At 38.0% G+C, this 19265-nt stretch overlaps 3 non-coding genes and 1 pseudogene across 3 annotated transcripts; all 4 read left to right on the top strand.

Moving 5' to 3' along the window:
- The first annotated feature begins 8838 nt into the window (after positions 1-8838).
- LOC135753495 (U2 spliceosomal RNA) lies at positions 8839-9012 on the top strand (annotated as a pseudogene).
- A 783-nt stretch (positions 9013-9795) lies between these two features.
- Positions 9796-9960, top strand: LOC135753508 (U1 spliceosomal RNA). Its single transcript, XR_010533681.1, has one exon. It is a non-coding gene; the product is annotated as a U1 spliceosomal RNA (small nuclear RNA).
- A 5686-nt stretch (positions 9961-15646) lies between these two features.
- LOC135753452 (U2 spliceosomal RNA) lies at positions 15647-15837 on the top strand. Its single transcript, XR_010533640.1, has one exon. It is a non-coding gene; the product is annotated as a U2 spliceosomal RNA (small nuclear RNA).
- A 783-nt stretch (positions 15838-16620) lies between these two features.
- LOC135753507 (U1 spliceosomal RNA) lies at positions 16621-16785 on the top strand. The gene has a single exon (XR_010533680.1). It is a non-coding gene; the product is annotated as a U1 spliceosomal RNA (small nuclear RNA).
- Positions 16786-19265: the final 2480 nt, after the last annotated feature.

Genomic DNA, 19265 nt, shown 5'->3' with positions numbered 1-19265 from the left:
GAATGTGATTTTAAAGCTCATATTTGTTATTGTATGACACCTCTCATGTTATGAAAGTAAAAAATAAATGTATTTTCTGATGTCTTGCATTTCTGTTTTTAAACTGTTAATCCTTATCAAGTGCTATACATTAGAAAGTGGATATAGAGTGAAATGCACACGGTGAATAATGAACGCAGACCTTCAGTGCCGGACCTCTGACCCGCTAACCTCCATCCCGACAGCCAGCGCCTTCTCCGGATGCCATTGCGGTATCGCTTCTCGGCTTTTTGGGTAAGATCGAGTGGACACCGGGGACTACACGTTTAAATGGATTTTTGACCTTCGGCTATGGAAGCGAGGCTTGTTCCGTCCACTCCGTGCATCGACTCTGGCGCTTTCCGGGGACAAATAAGGTGAGTTTAAAATCAGAGTTTGCTTCTTTAGTGCGTGGTTGCCAGTTTGTTTGCCAGTCCGTGGTCCATAATACGTTCCGCGTTTGTGGTCTCTCCATCGCTCAGTACTTTTCTGTGTTTCTATTTTACGTAAAGCTAACACCAAAACGATTGTGGAAGGCGCTATATAGATTGTTCTCAAAGAAAAAAAACGAGAAACAAACCCATGTGAATATGGGTCAAATTATCTAGGCGGAGCACTTCGTTCAAAGAAAAACGCAACAGAATTGTTTGCGTTGAACAAAGACAATGGTGCCTGCAGACATCGAATGTGTATTGTGGATAAAAAATGGCCAGTGGGGTGGGACAATTTTTCTTGAATTAAGTGTTTATGGGAAAAGTTCACGAATTTTTTCTTACCCTGTAGTCAGATTTATTTGCTTGTTTTAAGCATAAAATAACAGGAGAAGAAATTGTGTAGGGGGAGCAGAGGGTTTTTTTTCGTTCAAAGAAAAGCAGCGTGGCACGAATGAATGTTTGGCTGAAATGCTATCGTAATTTCCCCCTTAATTTTCCTTACAAACATGAAACTAGAGAGAAGGGTCAGTTGGCATCGAATTGCACCTTGTATTCGGTGATTGATTGAGGAAAAATATGCGTATGTGTATATATATACTTGTTTTGTTGAACAGAGACAATGGCCGCGTGCTCCAGCGTCACCTATATGCCTATTTCACAAAATGGCGGCTTTGACCGGAAGTAGGGAAAACATCGTTCAGGTTGCACCACTACGATGGCCACTCAATATAGTATGGACTGACAGCTGCTTTGTTTTCTCCTACACATGAATTTACTTGTAAAAATAACAATAACAGATATTGTCGATTGGTGTTATATTATTTTTTTAGCATTTCGTATTATCAAAATATATCATATGTTAGACAGCTTATCAATTTTAAATAAAATAACGAGACATACATAACTATTCGTGTCTGCTCCCGTTTATTGTAATGAGTGTGCACATTTGGAGAAATACTTAGACATTTTACTTCTTATTTCTTTAGACTGAATAATTATTTCTTATTAATTCCAAAGTATGCGACCCGATGATCTAATCGTGGTGTATGTGCTATTCCTCGTTTGTTTGCCTGCATCCATTGCTTTACGGCTTGCTTGTTGCGTTTAAATGCACATTTGATTTCTTTACCAGCATTGGATTTAGACCATTCAATGAGAAGAGTTAACAGCGTTTATTATGATTGATAAGCCCTCAACGGAGAATGAGGTCGGCATACATTAAAAGCCTTATTTTGTTTTTATCGTGTGCCTTCCAAAATGTATGCGACGAAACTTAAATCACGCAAAATATGAATGGTAACTAGACGTGCTTGTTGTGTGCAAGGAGTGCATTTATTTGTAAACTTTTGCTAAATCAAAATGGTTTATTTGTATTTGCTTTTTACCTGGGTTTTATCAGGTTCGCAGTCGGGACATTTTTAATCCATAGTGTATGCATAATTAATTTCAAAGAAATAAGAAGTAAAATGTGTAAGTATTCCTCAAAATGTGCTTTGGACTAAGTCCCCCGTCATCACAGCAAACGGGAGCAGACCCGAATAGGTATGTCTAGTTATTTTATTAAAAATTTCCAGCCGTCTGTAAATTTATGTTTGAAAGAAAAAAGTAAATTAATATCTTACTTACTGTTTTTGTCTTGTTTTCTAGTGAATATCTGACAATGCTTAAATGGAGATACATTTACTTGGTAAGCAAAGTGGCTTAAGATATTATGTATTGTAATAGAAAATTGTTATAAAAACGTTTTGTTTTTGCTGGGAATTCTTGTATATATTTCACAGCTATATAATTAATTATAATAACGCACTTTTTGTTGATAAACATGTTAAAAAATACATTAACACATAATAATGTGGCAACAAATCAAATGTGCATTTAAATGCAACAAGCAAAAATAAATAAATAAAGCAAATGCACGGAAAAGAAACGAGGAATAAAAGAAACACCGCGATTAAAAAAATCAGATCGCATACTTTGTAAAATAATTGAAATAAATTATAAAAATCAACAGGTTTATATTTAAAACAAATAAAAAATATCTGCCAGCGGGGTAAGAAAAATAAACTTAATTCTAGTTTCAACTTAATTCAATAATAAACTCAATTTAGGTTTATTTTTCTTACCCCACTGGCAGATATTTTTACTTGTTTTAAGCCTTAACCTATTACATTTTAGAATTTATTTCAGTAAACAAGACTTAAATTCTAAGCCACTTTGCTTATTAAGTAAATGTATCTCGATTTAAGAATTATTTTTTAACTCGAAAACATTAAGAAAATACTAAGTAAACGAACAAATTGGGATGTTCAAAACACTTAAATATTTTTTTTCACTCTACCCTTCATATTACAGCTGTCGAAAAACCACAGCAACGTTGACAGACCCGGAAGCCATGATACATTAGCAGTTTTTAAAATAAGTTAAATCTAGAATCCTTATTGGTTTTAGATACTTTAAAGCAATGAATGATCTTCTTTCTTTTGAATTGATTTGGTATTATGGAGGAGCTCTGTGTCTGGTTATTGAAGATGATTTGTTCTTTGCTCCTATGTTGGCTTATTTTTTTGTTATTTCCGTTACTATATATATTTTTTTCTTTGTTTTTTCTGATTTGAGGTTATGAAAATGTTTTAATTTGTAATAAAGGTTTTTTGAAAATTCTAAATTCTCTCTATCTCTCTCTCTCTCTCTCTCTCTCTCTCATGAGCGTGGATCAGATCCTGCATTAAAACATGAACTTCTGATTTGCTAGCTCAACGTTCTACCTCTGGGTTATACAATGAGAACGTATAGAGTTAAATGCCCGCTAGCCTCCACCCCAAAAGCCAGCGCCTTCGCCGGCTCCCCCTTTGGCTGCGTCTATTCCGGTATCGCTTCTCGGCCTTTTGGCTAAGATCAAGTGTCTGGCCACAAGGGGGAGTGATCGCCTCATTGCAGGTTTCTGGGTTTTTGCTTACCTATAGCTTAAACCACATATCTGTGAAGAGGTATATATTGCTTTTGCTTGCTTTTTTTGCTTGCTTTTGCTTTTACTTATTTATTTTTCAGGTTTTAAAGAAGACTCTGTATTTGTGCAACGATCGTTTTAAGGTAAGTTTGAATTTTTAAATTGTTTATTGGTTTTAGTGTGTTTTAGTATATTTTAAGCTGTTGGTGCCTCCAACATGTCGGCTGCTCGTGCCGGCGTGCGGAGGCACCACAGCGTGCGGTTTATATTTAAAGAAGTTGAGGGTAAGCTCCTGGGGATGTCACGTCTTGACTTCTCCAGGAAGTTTGTCCAAAAAGCCCTCAACTTCAAAGCTACAGATATTAATTGTTTGATGACGTTGCCTTTTAACAAAGGCTTTGATTTGAGTTTTAATAGTGCTTCATTGCTTATTGATTTCTGGCAAAGATTTGAGGTTGTAAAGGCCCAGTTTTCTATGTTTACTGTGGAAAGGCTTTCTGATAACACACTTAAAACTGTGATTGTCAGGATGTTTAATGAAACAGTGACTGGAGAAGACATTTGTGTTTGGCTGGGTAGATTTTGCACTGTTCGTGGCCCGCCTATCAAAGTGCTTGATGAGGATGGCATTTGGAACTGCTCCTGGCGAATTCCCATCAAACAATGGGAGGACGCTGGGGGCTACCTAGGCCTGAGACATCTGCCTTCAATGATTGTGCTGGGAGAAAACAGGGGCTACATTCACTATCAGGGGATGCCCAAACTGTGTAGGAAGTGTGGAAGTATGGGGCATCTCGCTGAAGCATGCCAGGAATTAATATGTGGGAAGTGCAGAGAAACTGGTCATACTTTTGAAGAATGTACCAATGGCAGGAGGTGCAATCTTTGTGGAGATTCAAACCATCTCTACAGAGATTGCCCAAAAAGCTTTGCCAACAAGCTTAAGGCACCCAAGATGGCCGCCCCACATGGCCAACAAACACAAGAACAAAGGGAGGAGGAGGCGGTCCCTGAGGTTTTGGCGGGAAATTCAAAATCCCAGCCAGCTTCAGGGATTGGGCAAGATGGAGGATGTGGGGTGGCCCCAGGGGCGGAGTCAAATGTTTTAAAGGAACTTGGGGAGGAAGAGAAAGACAATGAAAGTGATGAAACAGTTTCCAGCATGATCACTGTGCCTGAGGTGAGTACTGATTCTAGTGGGAGTAAAACCGATTGTTCACTCCCAAGTGCTCAAGTGCAGAAAAGGCCTGCGGGATCTCCTTTGTCCAAGACAGAGGAGAAAAAGCTTCGGGCCACACAGCAACCAAATAGTTCCTCTTTGGAAGATCTGGATCGTGTGTGGCCCCAAGAATCCCCCAATGAGGTCTCTTTTCTTCAAATTAGGCTAAGAACATCATCGCCCAAGGAGCCACAAGAGAGTGTCTCTGTGGTTCCTCTGGAACAAATTGTCTGCTCTCCTGTCTCCAATACCGTGGGGATAAAGGAAGAGCAAGTTTCCCAAGAAATTTTATGATTTTAAATTACCTGTAGTTTTATTTGGATAATGTTTCTCTTTTAAAGTTCATGCTTTTTAAAACCTTACTGCTCATGGCCCTCACTGTCTCTACAATCAATGTGAGAAGTGTGAGGACTAACATCCGAGCACAGAGTGTTTTATCCCTTTTAAAGTCTTTTAAGTCAGATGTGTTTTTATTGCAAGAGTGTTCTCTGCCCTTTTTAACTAATTATAGAAGGTGGGAGGAACTATGGACCCCAGGACCCTCACTGTGGAGCGGATCAAATTTTAATAAATCAGATGGTGTTGCAATTTTAATAAATAATCCTAATATCTTGGTGAAGGGCAGCACGGTGGTGAGGGACGGACGGGCCATTTTAACAAATCTGACTTTTTTAGACAGGGATTTTAAGATTCTCAACGTGTATGGTTTTACAGATAAAAATGAAAGGCATGAACTTTTAGAGGTTTTGCAGCCTCACATGCTAGGTAGGGCTCCCCTGGTGGTGGCAGGGGATTTTAATTGTGTTTTAAGCCAAAAGGATAGGAAGAGGGTAGGGGAAGATTTTAAGGTAGATAAAACATCGGTTTTATTGCAGGGTTTAGTGAGAGATTTTAAGTTAGTCGACTGTTTTAAACTAATGCATCAGAGAGAGGAGGGCTTCACCTGGTTCAGTGGTGATGGCACTAAAGCCTCTCGAATCGACTATGTTTTTACAAGAGACTGCCCGCCAACCGATGCTACATTGACCCCCCTTTTCTTTTCTGATCACATGATGCTGTCTTGCACCCTTTCACTGCCCACTGGTGTGACGGTAGGGGGAGGGCTGTGGAAGCTGAACTGTTCCCTTCTCGAGGATGACGAGGTAGCTAGACAATACAGGGAGCAGTTTAGCCAATGGCAGACCCTCCAAGACTTTTATGATTCACGTGCACAATGGTGGGAGATGGTAAAACACAGGACAAGGCAATTTTTTAGAAAAATAGGAAAGATGAAAAAAGACAGGGAGAAAAGACGCATGATGGGGCTGCAAAAAAGACTGCAGAGGTATTTTAATCTTTTAAATGAAGGATTGGATTTTAGTCAAGAAATTAAAGATGTTAAAGAGGAAATGTCAGCCTTAAGTGAAACTCAAAGCAAAGGAGTAATTTTAAGAAGTAGAGAAAGAGATATTGAGGAAGGGGAAAAATGCACCAGATATTTTTTTTAAGAAGATTGTTACAAAGGCTAAAGCAATAACATCACTTAAAACAGATGGGAGGGAAGTGCATACAACAAAAGAAATTTTAAATGGAGTGACAGAATTCTATGAAAGTTTATATTGCAATAAAGAAGTAGAAAACGAGACAATAAAGGAAGTTTTAGAGTTTGTGGAAAAAAAGGTAAGTTGTGAAAATGTGTTTTTATCTCAAGATTTAACCATTTTAGAATTACATACTGCTCTTAAAGGTTTTAAACGAGGGAAGTCCCCAGGAATGGATGGACTCCCCCTGGAGTTTTATGTGACGTTTTGGGATATTTTAGCACATGATTTATTGACTGTTTTTAAGGAATTTGAGACTCTAGACAAACTTCCTGACAGCTTCAGAATAGGGATAGTTTCACTTTTACATAAGAAAGGAGACAAGACTGACCTTAAGACGTGGCGACCAATCACACTTTTAAATTTTGACATTAAACTTTTTAGTAAAATTTTAGCAACACGAATGTCTACTGTTTTAGAGGACATAATCCACCCGGATCAAGCATGTGCTGTGCCTGGGAGAAAGATCACGGACAGTCTAGTGCTGATTAGAGATGCCATCTGTTTTGCGAGAGACAGAAACATTCGGCTAGCAGTCCTAAATTTAGATTTTGAAAAAGCATTCGACCGGGTCTCGCACAAGTACCTGTTTCAGGTACTGGAAAAAAAGGGTTTCCCAGGGAGATTCATAGCTTGGGTGGGATTGCTGTACAACGGCTTAGTCAGCAGAATTCTAGTTAACGGGCATCTTTCCCAAGCTGTAAATATATGCAGCGGCGTCCGTCAGGGGTGTCCTTTATCTCCCCTCCTGTATGTGGCATGTATGGAACCACTGGCACAGATCTTGAGAAGGGATAAATGGATTAAAGGACTAGACGTGCCTGGGACTGGTGGACTGACAGCGACCTGTGTTTTATATATGGATGACGTAACCCTTTTAACAACTGATGTTTTATCTTTACGAAGAGCAATGGACTTGACTGACTGGTACGGTCGGGCCTCAGGCGCTAAACTTAACAGAAGTAAGTCTGAGGCCCTGCTCTTCGGGCCGTGGGGGAACATTGACACAGGAGGACTGGATGTGGATTTTAAAGAAACAGACCTTAAAATTTTAGGAGTTAAATTTGACAAGGAGGGTGGTGGACGGGGAAACTGGACTGACTTGTTAGGGAAAGTTAGGAAAAGACTGGGGTTTTGGGGACAAAGACAGTTGACATTACATGGAAAAGTGCTGATTTTTAAAGCTGTAATTTTACCATTGCTTTTACTTGTATGTTCTGTTTTTAGTCCTACTAAACAATTTTTTACAGACCTGGAGAGGGCCGTGTTTTATTTCCTGTGGGGGTCCAAATGGGAACGTCTAAAGAGAGAGGTCGTAAAGAAAAGACCAGAAAATGGTGGGATAGGCCTCCCAGACCCACGACTGTTTTTAACAAGCCGATTTACTGCCCTGCACATTAGTTATGCAGTGACCCCATCCAACGAGAACAAGACGACAGCTATGGTCAGATATTGGATGGGGTCCTACCTGAGATTCTTAAAAGTTTTACCAGTTGATTTAAAAACTCCAGTATCTTTTAATTTGCCCCAACAGTACAGTTTTATCAAGACATTTTTAAAGAAATACATTTTAGAGACTCAAGATGTAAATATTTTAACAAATCACAAATCTCTTGTCTCTCTTGTACAGGACCGGGAGTCAGTGAGCCCAGTTCCAGGCCTCACTTTAGAGGAGGCCAAACAAGTATGGAGGAACACTGCCCACCCCGCTCTTCAGAACAGACACAAAGATTTGGCGTGGTTGGTGGCCCATGAGATCCTCCCAGTCAGGGCGGTAATGCACTCCCGGGGTATGGCCAAGAACCCAGTCTGTCCACAGACTGGGTGTAATCTACCGGAGACTGTTCGACATCTGCTCTGGGAGTGCGGTAATGCGAGGGACCTGTGGGCCAGAACCGGTCCCCTGTTTTTCCCGTGCCTGCCAGCAGGTGGGGTCCAGATGGACTACAAGCTCGCAGTCCTGGGGGTGGGTCGGGGCCTGAGGGTGTTGTCAGCACAAGAGTTCACCTCGCTCTGGCTCACCCTAAATGCCATTAAGGACACCATCTGGACCACCAGGAACCTGCTGGTGGGGAAACGTGTTACGGTGCCCCTCCACGCACGCGAGCGGATGGTCAGAACGGTGTTGCAGGGGCACCGGACATAATCATTCGGACGAAGGGGCCGGGGCCACACAGGGAGGTCCCAGCTTGCCACCGTGCCTGGCTGCCCGTAGATGCACCCAGACCACCACCGGCTACGGGAACAGCGGGCCAGCGGGCCGGAGGGTGGGGATCTCCGCTGGGCACCAAGAAAAAAATAAAAAAAAGTTTGTTCTGTAGAGTGGGGTGAGGGCCACGTTGGTAAGGGCTCACCCCGGCCCTGGACAATAAAGGACTTTTTAAAAAAAAATTTTAGGTTGTTGTTTTACAATTGTTAAAAACTTTATTTCATGCATTGTTTTATTCTTAAACTCATTGGCTTTTTACCCTTTTAACACCAAGAAAAGATTTTAATAGTCCCATCTCTTTAAAAAAGTCTTAAATGTTATTTATTGTCTGACGTTTTAAAGATATTTTATTGATATAAATGACTGTGACTGTGAATGTGAGTGTTTCTTTAAAGCCATGTTTGTTTTTGAAAAAAGATGTGATGACAATAAAAAATTTTCGAAAGAAAAAATCTGTTCTTATCAGTTTAATGTCTGATACGTCTCCTATCCGGGGACTATATGTTAAATGGATTTTTGACCTTCGGAAATGGAAGCGGAGCTTGCTCCTTCCACTCCATGCATCAACATGGTATTGCAGTGTTTCCATGAATGGTGCGCTCCCCATCTCGGGGATAAATAAGTCAAGTATAAAAAAAAGAATTTGCTTCTCTTGTGCGTGAATGACGGTGTTTTTAATAATCCGTGTGTTTTAAAATTGCTGTGATTTCGTTGGCTTTATTGGTTTAACGAAAAGCTTGCGTGGAAATGAACACGCTGATAAAGAAATGTTTTTGTAATGTATTTAATTAATTTCTTTACAAGTTTGCGGAGGTGATACGAGGACGAATTAAACATCCTCGACACAGCTGAAGGCGCAACAAAAGCGAACGAGACCGATTGGAATGTTAAAAACACCTGAAAACTTTTTTCACTACCCTTCATACTACAGCTGTCGAAAAACCACAGCAACGTCGACAGACCTGGAAGCATAGCTGTACTTGTTTAACTCACAACGACAACGGGTAAGTCATTGAGCCCTGTGTTTTTATTTATCCACGTTCTAAAATTGCTATGCTTTCGTTGTTTCTTGATTGCTCTGTACATTTCTTTGTTTCTATTCCACGTAAAGTTACTTTGTAATAACGAAACCATATATTTGAATGCGCAATTTAAATCCATTTGATTTAAATTGTTTCACATATTTCACTCTAAACGGTTCAACCGGGCTGGAAACGGAATAAAAACAGGGTAGATCTCGAAGAATGTTTGGTCTCAGACGTGGCTTCGTGCGCTTTCCACCTGGTCACACACAGTAAATGAAATGTTAGTCGGACGGCCTCCGGGGGCGCCGTCGATGTGATCGGTCACAGGAAGATGCGGCCGTCTGGCCTCAAAGGGTGTCGCTCATACTTACCTGGCAGGGGAGACACCATGATCATGAAGGTGGTTCACCCAGGGCGAGGCTCAGCCATTGCACTCCGGTTGGGCTGACCCTTTGCGAATTCCCCAAATGTGGGAATCTCGACTGCAAAATTTCTGATAGTGGGGGACTGCGTTCGCGCTCTCCCCTGACCTTTGTGTTAAAAATAGATTCGCTTGTCGTTTTACGTAAAATCCAAGAGACGTCTAACCACGGCCCAAGAATACATTAGTCATCAAAAAAGCGGCTATTCAACGACTACATAACTTTTAATAGACAGCGAATAAGTGTCTAGGCTAAAACAAGGCTTAATTTGGGCTGTCAGTGAAAATCTAATAGCCGTTTGACCATTCCAAACGAATAGACTAGCCATTAAATAGAACCACAATCAAACGGCTACATGTCTAAGAGCACAAAATAATGCTTAGATGATTCTTTTACTTCCAATATAAGAGGTTCTCGGGAATGGCAATCATCCAAACTAATAAATTATAAAGGCTTTTATAAGAAAATGACAACAGTTAAACAACCTAGACAGCGTTGGGCAATACAAAATGCTAATAAATACAAGACAAATTGAAATATTGTACATGCATGTACATTAAACAAGCCAACAAATCTGCCAATGGGCTACGACAATTTTTCTTGAATTAAGTGTTTATATCTAGATTTGTTTCTTACCCCTTTGGCAGATTTATTTGCTTGTTTTAAGCCCAAATTCTGAGTTTTTTCTCCCTAAAGGCTAGGTTTATTTTCTTAGGGCATTTTGCTCATCAAAAAATGCATCTTATTTTAAGACTTTCTAGATATTTGTATAGTTAAAACAGTTCGAAATAACAAGTAAGAAATGATTTTTTGCAATGTATTCATTCATTCGCTACCCTTCATACTACAGCTGTCGAAAAACCACAGCAACGTCGACAGACCTGGAAGCGTAGCTGTATTTGTTTAACTCACAAAGACAACGGGTAAAGTATTTTCTTGATTACCTAAATGACTTGCTGTAGGAAAATAAGTTTAGGTTTAAGGGGGGAAATACAGTTTAAAGGGATATTTCAATTTATGATGATAATTCTGTCATCATTTACTCATGCATACAGGCTTACAACAACACGAGGATTAGTTTTTTTCTGAGTAACACAAAAGAAGGTATTTTGAGGAATGATGGTAAACCCACAGCAGATAGTCACCATTGACTTCCATAGTAGGAATAAAAAAATATGATGGAATTTAATAGGTACCATCAACCGTGTGCTAACCATCACTTTGCAAAATATTTTCTTCATCATTTATCACGATACTTCCAAAATATTTTTTCCTACTAAGTCAATATTTCATTATTTGCTTTACAAGCTTAAAAATGATGGTGACAGGATTCCATGGTAATCACAAACAGGTAAACAAGTAAAATAATCACTATTTACTTTTAAAAGCATTTTGAAAATTGCTTGCTTATGCTGGGAGTAAAGGTATTTCATGCAAAAGGTATTTCCTCTTTAAAAGGTAATGTATGCTTCTTTTAAAGCTGACACATTTGCCACATTAAAATAACAGAAATGTGTACTGTTTAAACTTTTTGGAGCCGGTGTGTCTGTGTTCTTGGGGCACACATCTACATGTAAAAGCAGAATTGCTTATTATTCTTCTCTATTTCTTGTATAGGTCAATTATGAGTGAAGAACCGTTCACCAAATGAAGACCGCAGCCAGGTGACGGGATCCTGTGGTAATCACAAACAGGTAAACCAGTAAAATAATCATCATTTAATGTTAAAATAATTTTGAAAATTGAAGTTCTGTGTGTTCTTATTGTACTTTATTTATTTCTGCAGGTAAGCACCATACCGTAAGCTTCATTCCCTTTATAACAGGTAAGGTTCATACTGTTTTATTCTTTTGTACTGTTTTATTCGTACTGTTTTAAATCATTCAGTAAATGCAAAGTTAAACTGATGTGTTTTTAATCTAGATTTAAAAGTGTCTACTGTTGAAGCACATCTGATCTCTTCTGAAAGCTGATAATAACTGAATGCTGAGGCACCTTGTTTTGAGTGAACCCTTGTTTTTTCTAAATGACCTGATCCTATTGATCCGAGTAATCGGTTTCATATTCGATTAGCATATCTGTCATGTATTGTAGCCATGAAGTGGTTTTTAAACAAGAAACAGTACTTTTTAAATCCATTGACCATTGCAATAATCGGCCCTGCTGGTGATGAAAGCATGAACAAGTTTCTCTAAGTCCTGTCTTGAGACAAAACCTCTAATTCTGGCAATATTTCTGAGATGGTAGTAAAAGCAGAATTCCTTATTATTTTTCTCTATCTCAGGCTCTACGGCATATATGTCATGATTTTATTTGTCTATTTATATGTCTATTTACAAGGACTGCCTTGGCCAAATGTTATTGTTAATTAATATTGAAGCAGTTATTTAACATAGGTCCTTTGAGTAGTGATTTGTGTAATGATCCATATATCTATTTTTATGTATATTTTTAACTTAGGAATGTGATTTTAAAGCTCATATTTGTTATTGTATGACACCTCTCATGTTATGAAAGTAAAAAATAAATGTATTTTCTGATGTCTTGCATTTCTGTTTTTAAACTGTTAATCCTTATCAAGTGCTATACATTAGAAAGTGGATATAGAGTGAAATGCACACGGTGAATAATGAACGCAGACCTTCAGTGCCGGACCTCTGACCCGCTAACCTCCATCCCGACAGCCAGCGCCTTCTCCGGATGCCATTGCGGTATCGCTTCTCGGCTTTTTGGGTAAGATCGAGTGGACACCGGGGACTACACGTTTAAATGGATTTTTGACCTTCGGCTATGGAAGCGAGGCTTGTTCCGTCCACTCCGTGCATCGACTCTGGCGCTTTCCGGGGACAAATAAGGTGAGTTTAAAATCAGAGTTTGCTTCTTTAGTGCGTGGTTGCCAGTTTGTTTGCCAGTCCGTGGTCCATAATACGTTCCGCGTTCGTGGTCTCTCCATCGCTCAGTACTTTTCTGTGTTTCTATTTTACGTAAAGCTAACACCAAAACGATTGTGGAAGGCGCTATATAGATTGTTCTCAAAGAAAAAAACGAGAAACAAACCCATGTGAATATGGGTCAAATTATCTAGGCGGAGCACTTCGTTCAAAGAAAAACGCAACAGAATTGTTTGCGTTGAACAAAGACAATGGTGCCTGCAGACATCGAATGTGTATTGTGGATAAAAAATGGCCAGTGGGGTGGGACAATTTTTCTTGAATTAAGTGTTTATGGGAAAAGTTCACGAATTTTTTCTTACCCTGTAGTCAGATTTATTTGCTTGTTTTAAGCATAAAATAACAGGAGAAGAAATTGTGTAGGGGGAGCAGAGGGTTTTTTTTCGTTCAAAGAAAAGCAGCGTGGCACGAATGAATGTTTGGCTGAAATGCTATCGTAATTTCCCCCTTAATTTTCCTTACAAACATGAAACTAGAGAGAAGGGTCAGTTGGCATCGAATTGCACCTTGTATTCGGTGATTGATTGAGGAAAAATATGCGTATGTGTATATATATACTTGTTTTGTTGAACAGAGACAATGGCCGCGTGCTCCAGCGTCACCTATATGCCTATTTCACAAAATGGCGGCTTTGACCGGAAGTAGGGAAAACATCGTTCAGGTTGCACCACTACGATGGCCACTCAATATAGTATGGACTGACAGCTGCTTTGTTTTCTCCTACACATGAATTTACTTGTAAAAATAACAATAACAGATATTGTCGATTGGTGTTATATTATTTTTTTAGCATTTCGTATTATCAAAATATATCATATGTTAGACAGCTTATCAATTTTAAATAAAATAACGAGACATACATAACTATTCGTGTCTGCTCCCGTTTATTGTAATGAGTGTGCACATTTGGAGAAATACTTAGACATTTTACTTCTTATTTCTTTAGACTGAATAATTATTTCTTATTAATTCCAAAGTATGCGACCCGATGATCTAATCGTGGTGTATGTGCTATTCCTCGTTTGTTTGCCTGCATCCATTGCTTTACGGCTTGCTTGTTGCGTTTAAATGCACATTTGATTTCTTTACCAGCATTGGATTTAGACCATTCAATGAGAAGAGTTAACAGCGTTTATTATGATTGATAAGCCCTCAACGGAGAATGAGGTCGGCATACATTAAAAGCCTTATTTTGTTTTTATCGTGTGCCTTCCAAAATGTATGCGACGAAACTTAAATCACGCAAAATATGAATGGTAACTAGACGTGCTTGTTGTGTGCAAGGAGTGCATTTATTTGTAAACTTTTGCTAAATCAAAATGGTTTATTTGTATTTGCTTTTTACCTGGGTTTTATCAGGTTCGCAGTCGGGACATTTTTAATCCATAGTGTATGCATAATTAATTTCAAAGAAATAAGAAGTAAAATGTGTAAGTATTCCTCAAAATGTGCTTTGGACTAAGTCCCCCGTCATCACAGCAAACGGGAGCAGACCCGAATAGGTATGTCTAGTTATTTTATTAAAAATTTCCAGCCGTCTGTAAATTTATGTTTGAAAGAAAAAAGTAAATTAATATCTTACTTACTGTTTTTGTCTTGTTTTCTAGTGAATATCTGACAATGCTTAAATGGAGATACATTTACTTGGTAAGCAAAGTGGCTTAAGATATTATGTATTGTAATAGAAAATTGTTATAAAAACGTTTTGTTTTTGCTGGGAATTCTTGTATATATTTCACAGCTATATAATTAATTATAATAACGCACTTTTTGTTGATAAACATGTTAAAAAATACATTAACACATAATAATGTGGCAACAAATCAAATGTGCATTTAAATGCAACAAGCAAAAATAAATAAATAAAGCAAATGCACGGAAAAGAAACGAGGAATAAAAGAAACACCGCGATTAAAAAAATCAGATCGCATACTTTGTAAAATAATTGAAATAAATTATAAAAATCAACAGGTTTATATTTAAAACAAATAAAAAATATCTGCCAGCGGGGTAAGAAAAATAAACTTAATTCTAGTTTCAACTTAATTCAATAATAAACTCAATTTAGGTTTATTTTTCTTACCCCACTGGCAGATATTTTTACTTGTTTTAAGCCTTAACCTATTACATTTTAGAATTTATTTCAGTAAACAAGACTTAAATTCTAAGCCACTTTGCTTATTAAGTAAATGTATCTCGATTTAAGAATTATTTTTTAACTCGAAAACATTAAGAAAATACTAAGTAAACGAACAAATTGGGATGTTCAAAACACTTAAATATTTTTTTTCACTCTACCCTTCATATTACAGCTGTCGAAAAACCACAGCAACGTTGACAGACCCGGAAGCCATGATACATTAGCAGTTTTTAAAATAAGTTAAATCTAGAATCCTTATTGGTTTTAGATACTTTAAAGCAATGAATGATCTTCTTTCTTTTGAATTGATTTGGTATTATGGAGGAGCTCGGTGTCTGGTTATTGAAGATGATTTGTTCTTTGCTCCTATGTTGGCTTATTTTTTTGTTACTTCCGTTACTATATATATTTTTTTCTTTGTTTTTTCTGATTTGAGGTTATGAAAATGTTTTAATTTGTAATAAAGGTTTTTTGAAAATTCTAAATTCTCTCTATCTCTCTCTCTCTCTCTCTCTCTCTCTATCTCTCTCTCTCATGAGCGTGGATCAGATCCTGCATTAAAACATGAACTTCTGATTTGCTAGCTCAACGTTCTACCTCTGGGTTATACAATGAGAACGTATAGAGTTAAATGCCCGCTAGCCTCCACCCCAAAAGCCAGCGCCTTCGCCGGCTCCCCCTTTGGCTGCGTCTATTCCGGTATCGCTTCTCGGCCTTTTGGCTAAGATCAAGTGTAGTATCTGTTCTTATCAGTTTAATGTCTGATACGTCTCCTATCCGGGGACTATATGTTAAATGGATTTTTGACCTTCGGAAATGGAAGCGGAGCTTGCTCCTTCCACTCCATGCATCAACATGGTATTGCAGTGTTTCCATGAATGGTGCGCTCCCCATCTCGGGGATAAATAAGTCAAGTATAAAAAAAAGAATTTGCTTCTTTTGTGCGTGAATGACGGTGTTTTTAATAATCCGTGTGTTTTAAAATTGCTGTGATTTCGTTGGCTTTATTGGTTTAACGAAAAGCTTGCGTGGAAATGAACACGCTGATAAAGAAATGTTTTTGTAATGTATTTAATTAATTTCTTTACAAGTTTGCGGAGGTGATACGAGGACGAATTAAACATCCTCGACACAGCTGAAGGCGCAACAAAAGCGAACGAGACCGATTGGAATGTTAAAAACACCTGAAAACTTTTTTCACTACCCTTCATACTACAGCTGTCGAAAAACCACAGCAACGTCGACAGACCTGGAAGCATAGCTGTACTTGTTTAACTCACAACGACAACGGGTAAGTCATTGAGCCCTGTGTTTTTATTTATCCACGTTCTAAAATTGCTATGCTTTCGTTGTTTCTTGATTGCTCTGTACATTTCTTTGTTTCTATTCCACGTAAAGTTACTTTGTAATAACGAAACCATATATTTGAATGCGCAATTTAAATCCATTTGATTTAAATTGTTTCACATATTTCACTCTACACGGTTCAACCGGGCTGGAAACGGAATAAAAACAGGGTAGATCTCGAAGAATGTTTGGTCTCAGACGTGGCTTCGTGCGCTTTCCACCTGGTCACACACAGTAAATGAAATGTTAGTCGGACGGCCTCCGGGGGCGCCGTCGATGTGATCGGTCACAGGAAGATGCGGCCGTCTGGCCTCAAAGGGTGTCGCTCATACTTACCTGGCAGGGGAGACACCATGATCATGAAGGTGGTTCACCCAGGGCGAGGCTCAGCCATTGCACTCCGGTTGGGCTGACCCTTTGCGAATTCCCCAAATGTGGGAATCTCGACTGCAAAATTTCTGATAGTGGGGGACTGCGTTCGCGCTCTCCCCTGACCTTTGTGTTAAAAATAGATTCGCTTGTCGTTTTACGTAAAATCCAAGAGACGTCTAACCACGGCCCAAGAATACATTAGTCATCAAAAAAGCGGCTATTCAACGACTACATAACTTTTAATAGACAGCGAATAAGTGTCTAGGCTAAAACAAGGCTTAATTTGGGCTGTCAGTGAAAATCTAATAGCCGTTTGACCATTCCAAACGAATAGACTAGCCATTAAATAGAACCACAATCAAACGGCTACATGTCTAAGAGCACAAAATAATGCTTAGATGATTCTTTTACTTCCAATATAAGAGGTTCTCGGGAATGGCAATCATCCAAACTAATAAATTATAAAGGCTTTTATAAGAAAATGACAACAGTTAAACAACCTAGACAGCGTTGGGCAATACAAAATGCTAATAAATACAAGACAAATTGAAATATTGTACATGCATGTACATTAAACAAGCCAACAAATCTGCCAATGGGCTACGACAATTTTTCTTGAATTAAGTGTTTATATCTAGATTTGTTTCTTACCCCTTTGGCAGATTTATTTGCTTGTTTTAAGCCCAAATTCTGAGTTTTTTCTCCCTAAAGGCTAGGTTTATTTTCTTAGGGCATTTTGCTCATCAAAAAATGCATCTTATTTTAAGACTTTCTAGATATTTGTATAGTTAAAACAGTTCGAAATAACAAGTAAGAAATGATTTTTTGCAATGTATTCATTCATTCGCTACCCTTCATACTACAGCTGTCGAAAAACCACAGCAACGTCGACAGACCTGGAAGCGTAGCTGTATTTGTTTAACTCACAAAGACAACGGGTAAAGTATTTTCTTGATTACCTAAATGACTTGCTGTAGGAAAATAAGTTTAGGTTTAAGGGGGGAAATACAGTTTAAAGGGATATTTCAATTTATGATGATAATTCTGTCATCATTTACTCATGCATACAGGCTTACAACAACACGAGGATTAGTTTTTTTCTGAGTAACACAAAAGAAGGTATTTTGAGGAATGATGGTAAACCCACAGCAGATAGTCACCATTGACTTCCATAGTAGGAATAAAAAAATATGATGGAATTTAATAGGTACCATCAACCGTGTGCTAACCATCACTTTGCAAAATATTTTCTTCATCATTTATCACGATACTTCCAAAATATTTTTTCCTACTAAGTCAATATTTCATTATTTGCTTTACAAGCTTAAAAATGATGGTGACAGGATTCCATGGTAATCACAAACAGGTAAACAAGTAAAATAATCACTATTTACTTTTAAAAGCATTTTGAAAATTGCTTGCTTATGCTGGGAGTAAAGGTATTTCATGCAAAAGGTATTTCCTCTTTAAAAGGTAATGTATGCTTCTTTTAAAGCTGACACATTTGCCACATTAAAATAACAGAAATGTGTACTGTTTAAACTTTTTGGAGCCGGTGTGTCTGTGTTCTTGGGGCACACATCTACATGTAAAAGCAGAATTGCTTATTATTCTTCTCTATTTCTTGTATAGGTCAATTATGAGTGAAGAACCGTTCACCAAATGAAGACCGCAGCCAGGTGACGGGATCCTGTGGTAATCACAAACAGGTAAACCAGTAAAATAATCATCATTTAATGTTAAAATAATTTTGAAAATTGAAGTTCTGTGTGTTCTTATTGTACTTTATTTATTTCTGCAGGTAAGCACCATACCGTAAGCTTCATTCCCTTTATAACAGGTAAGGTTCATACTGTTTTATTCTTTTGTACTGTTTTATTCGTACTGTTTTAAATCATTCAGTAAATGCAAAGTTAAACTGATGTGTTTTTAATCTAGATTTAAAAGTGTCTACTGTTGAAGCACATCTGATCTCTTCTGAAAGCTGATAATAACTGAATGCTGAGGCACCTTGTTTTGAGTGAACCCTTGTTTTTTCTAAATGACCTGATCCTATTGATCCGAGTAATCGGTTTCATATTCGATTGGCATATCTGTCATGTATTGTAGCCATGAAGTGGTTTTTAAACAAGAAACAGTACTTTTTAAATCCATTGACCATTGCAATAATCGGCCCTGCTGGTGATGAAAGCATGAACAAGTTTCTCTAAGTCCTGTCTTGAGACAAAACCTCTAATTCTGGCAATATTTCTGAGATGGTAGTAAAAGCAGAATTCCTTATTATTTTTCTCTATCTCAGGCTCTACGGCATATATGTCATGATTTTATTTGTCTATTTATATGTCTATTTACAAGGACTGCCTTGGCCAAATGTTATTGTTAATTAATATTGAAGCAGTTATTTAACATAGGTCCTTTGAGTAGTGATTTGTGTAATGATCCATATATCTATTTTTATGTATATTTTTAACTTAGGAATGTGATTTTAAAGCTCATATTTGTTATTGTATGACACCTCTCATGTTATGAAAGTAAAAAATAAATGTATTTTCTGATGTCTTGCATTTCTGTTTTTAAACTGTTAATCCTTATCAAGTGCTA

The sequence above is a fragment of the Paramisgurnus dabryanus genome, chromosome 9, assembly GCF_030506205.2.
Source record: "Paramisgurnus dabryanus chromosome 9, PD_genome_1.1, whole genome shotgun sequence".
NCBI classification, from domain to species: Eukaryota; Metazoa; Chordata; class Actinopteri; order Cypriniformes; family Cobitidae; genus Paramisgurnus; species Paramisgurnus dabryanus.
Note: the sequence above shows the minus strand (reverse complement) of the source record. Positions and strands in the feature narration are given on the sequence as shown.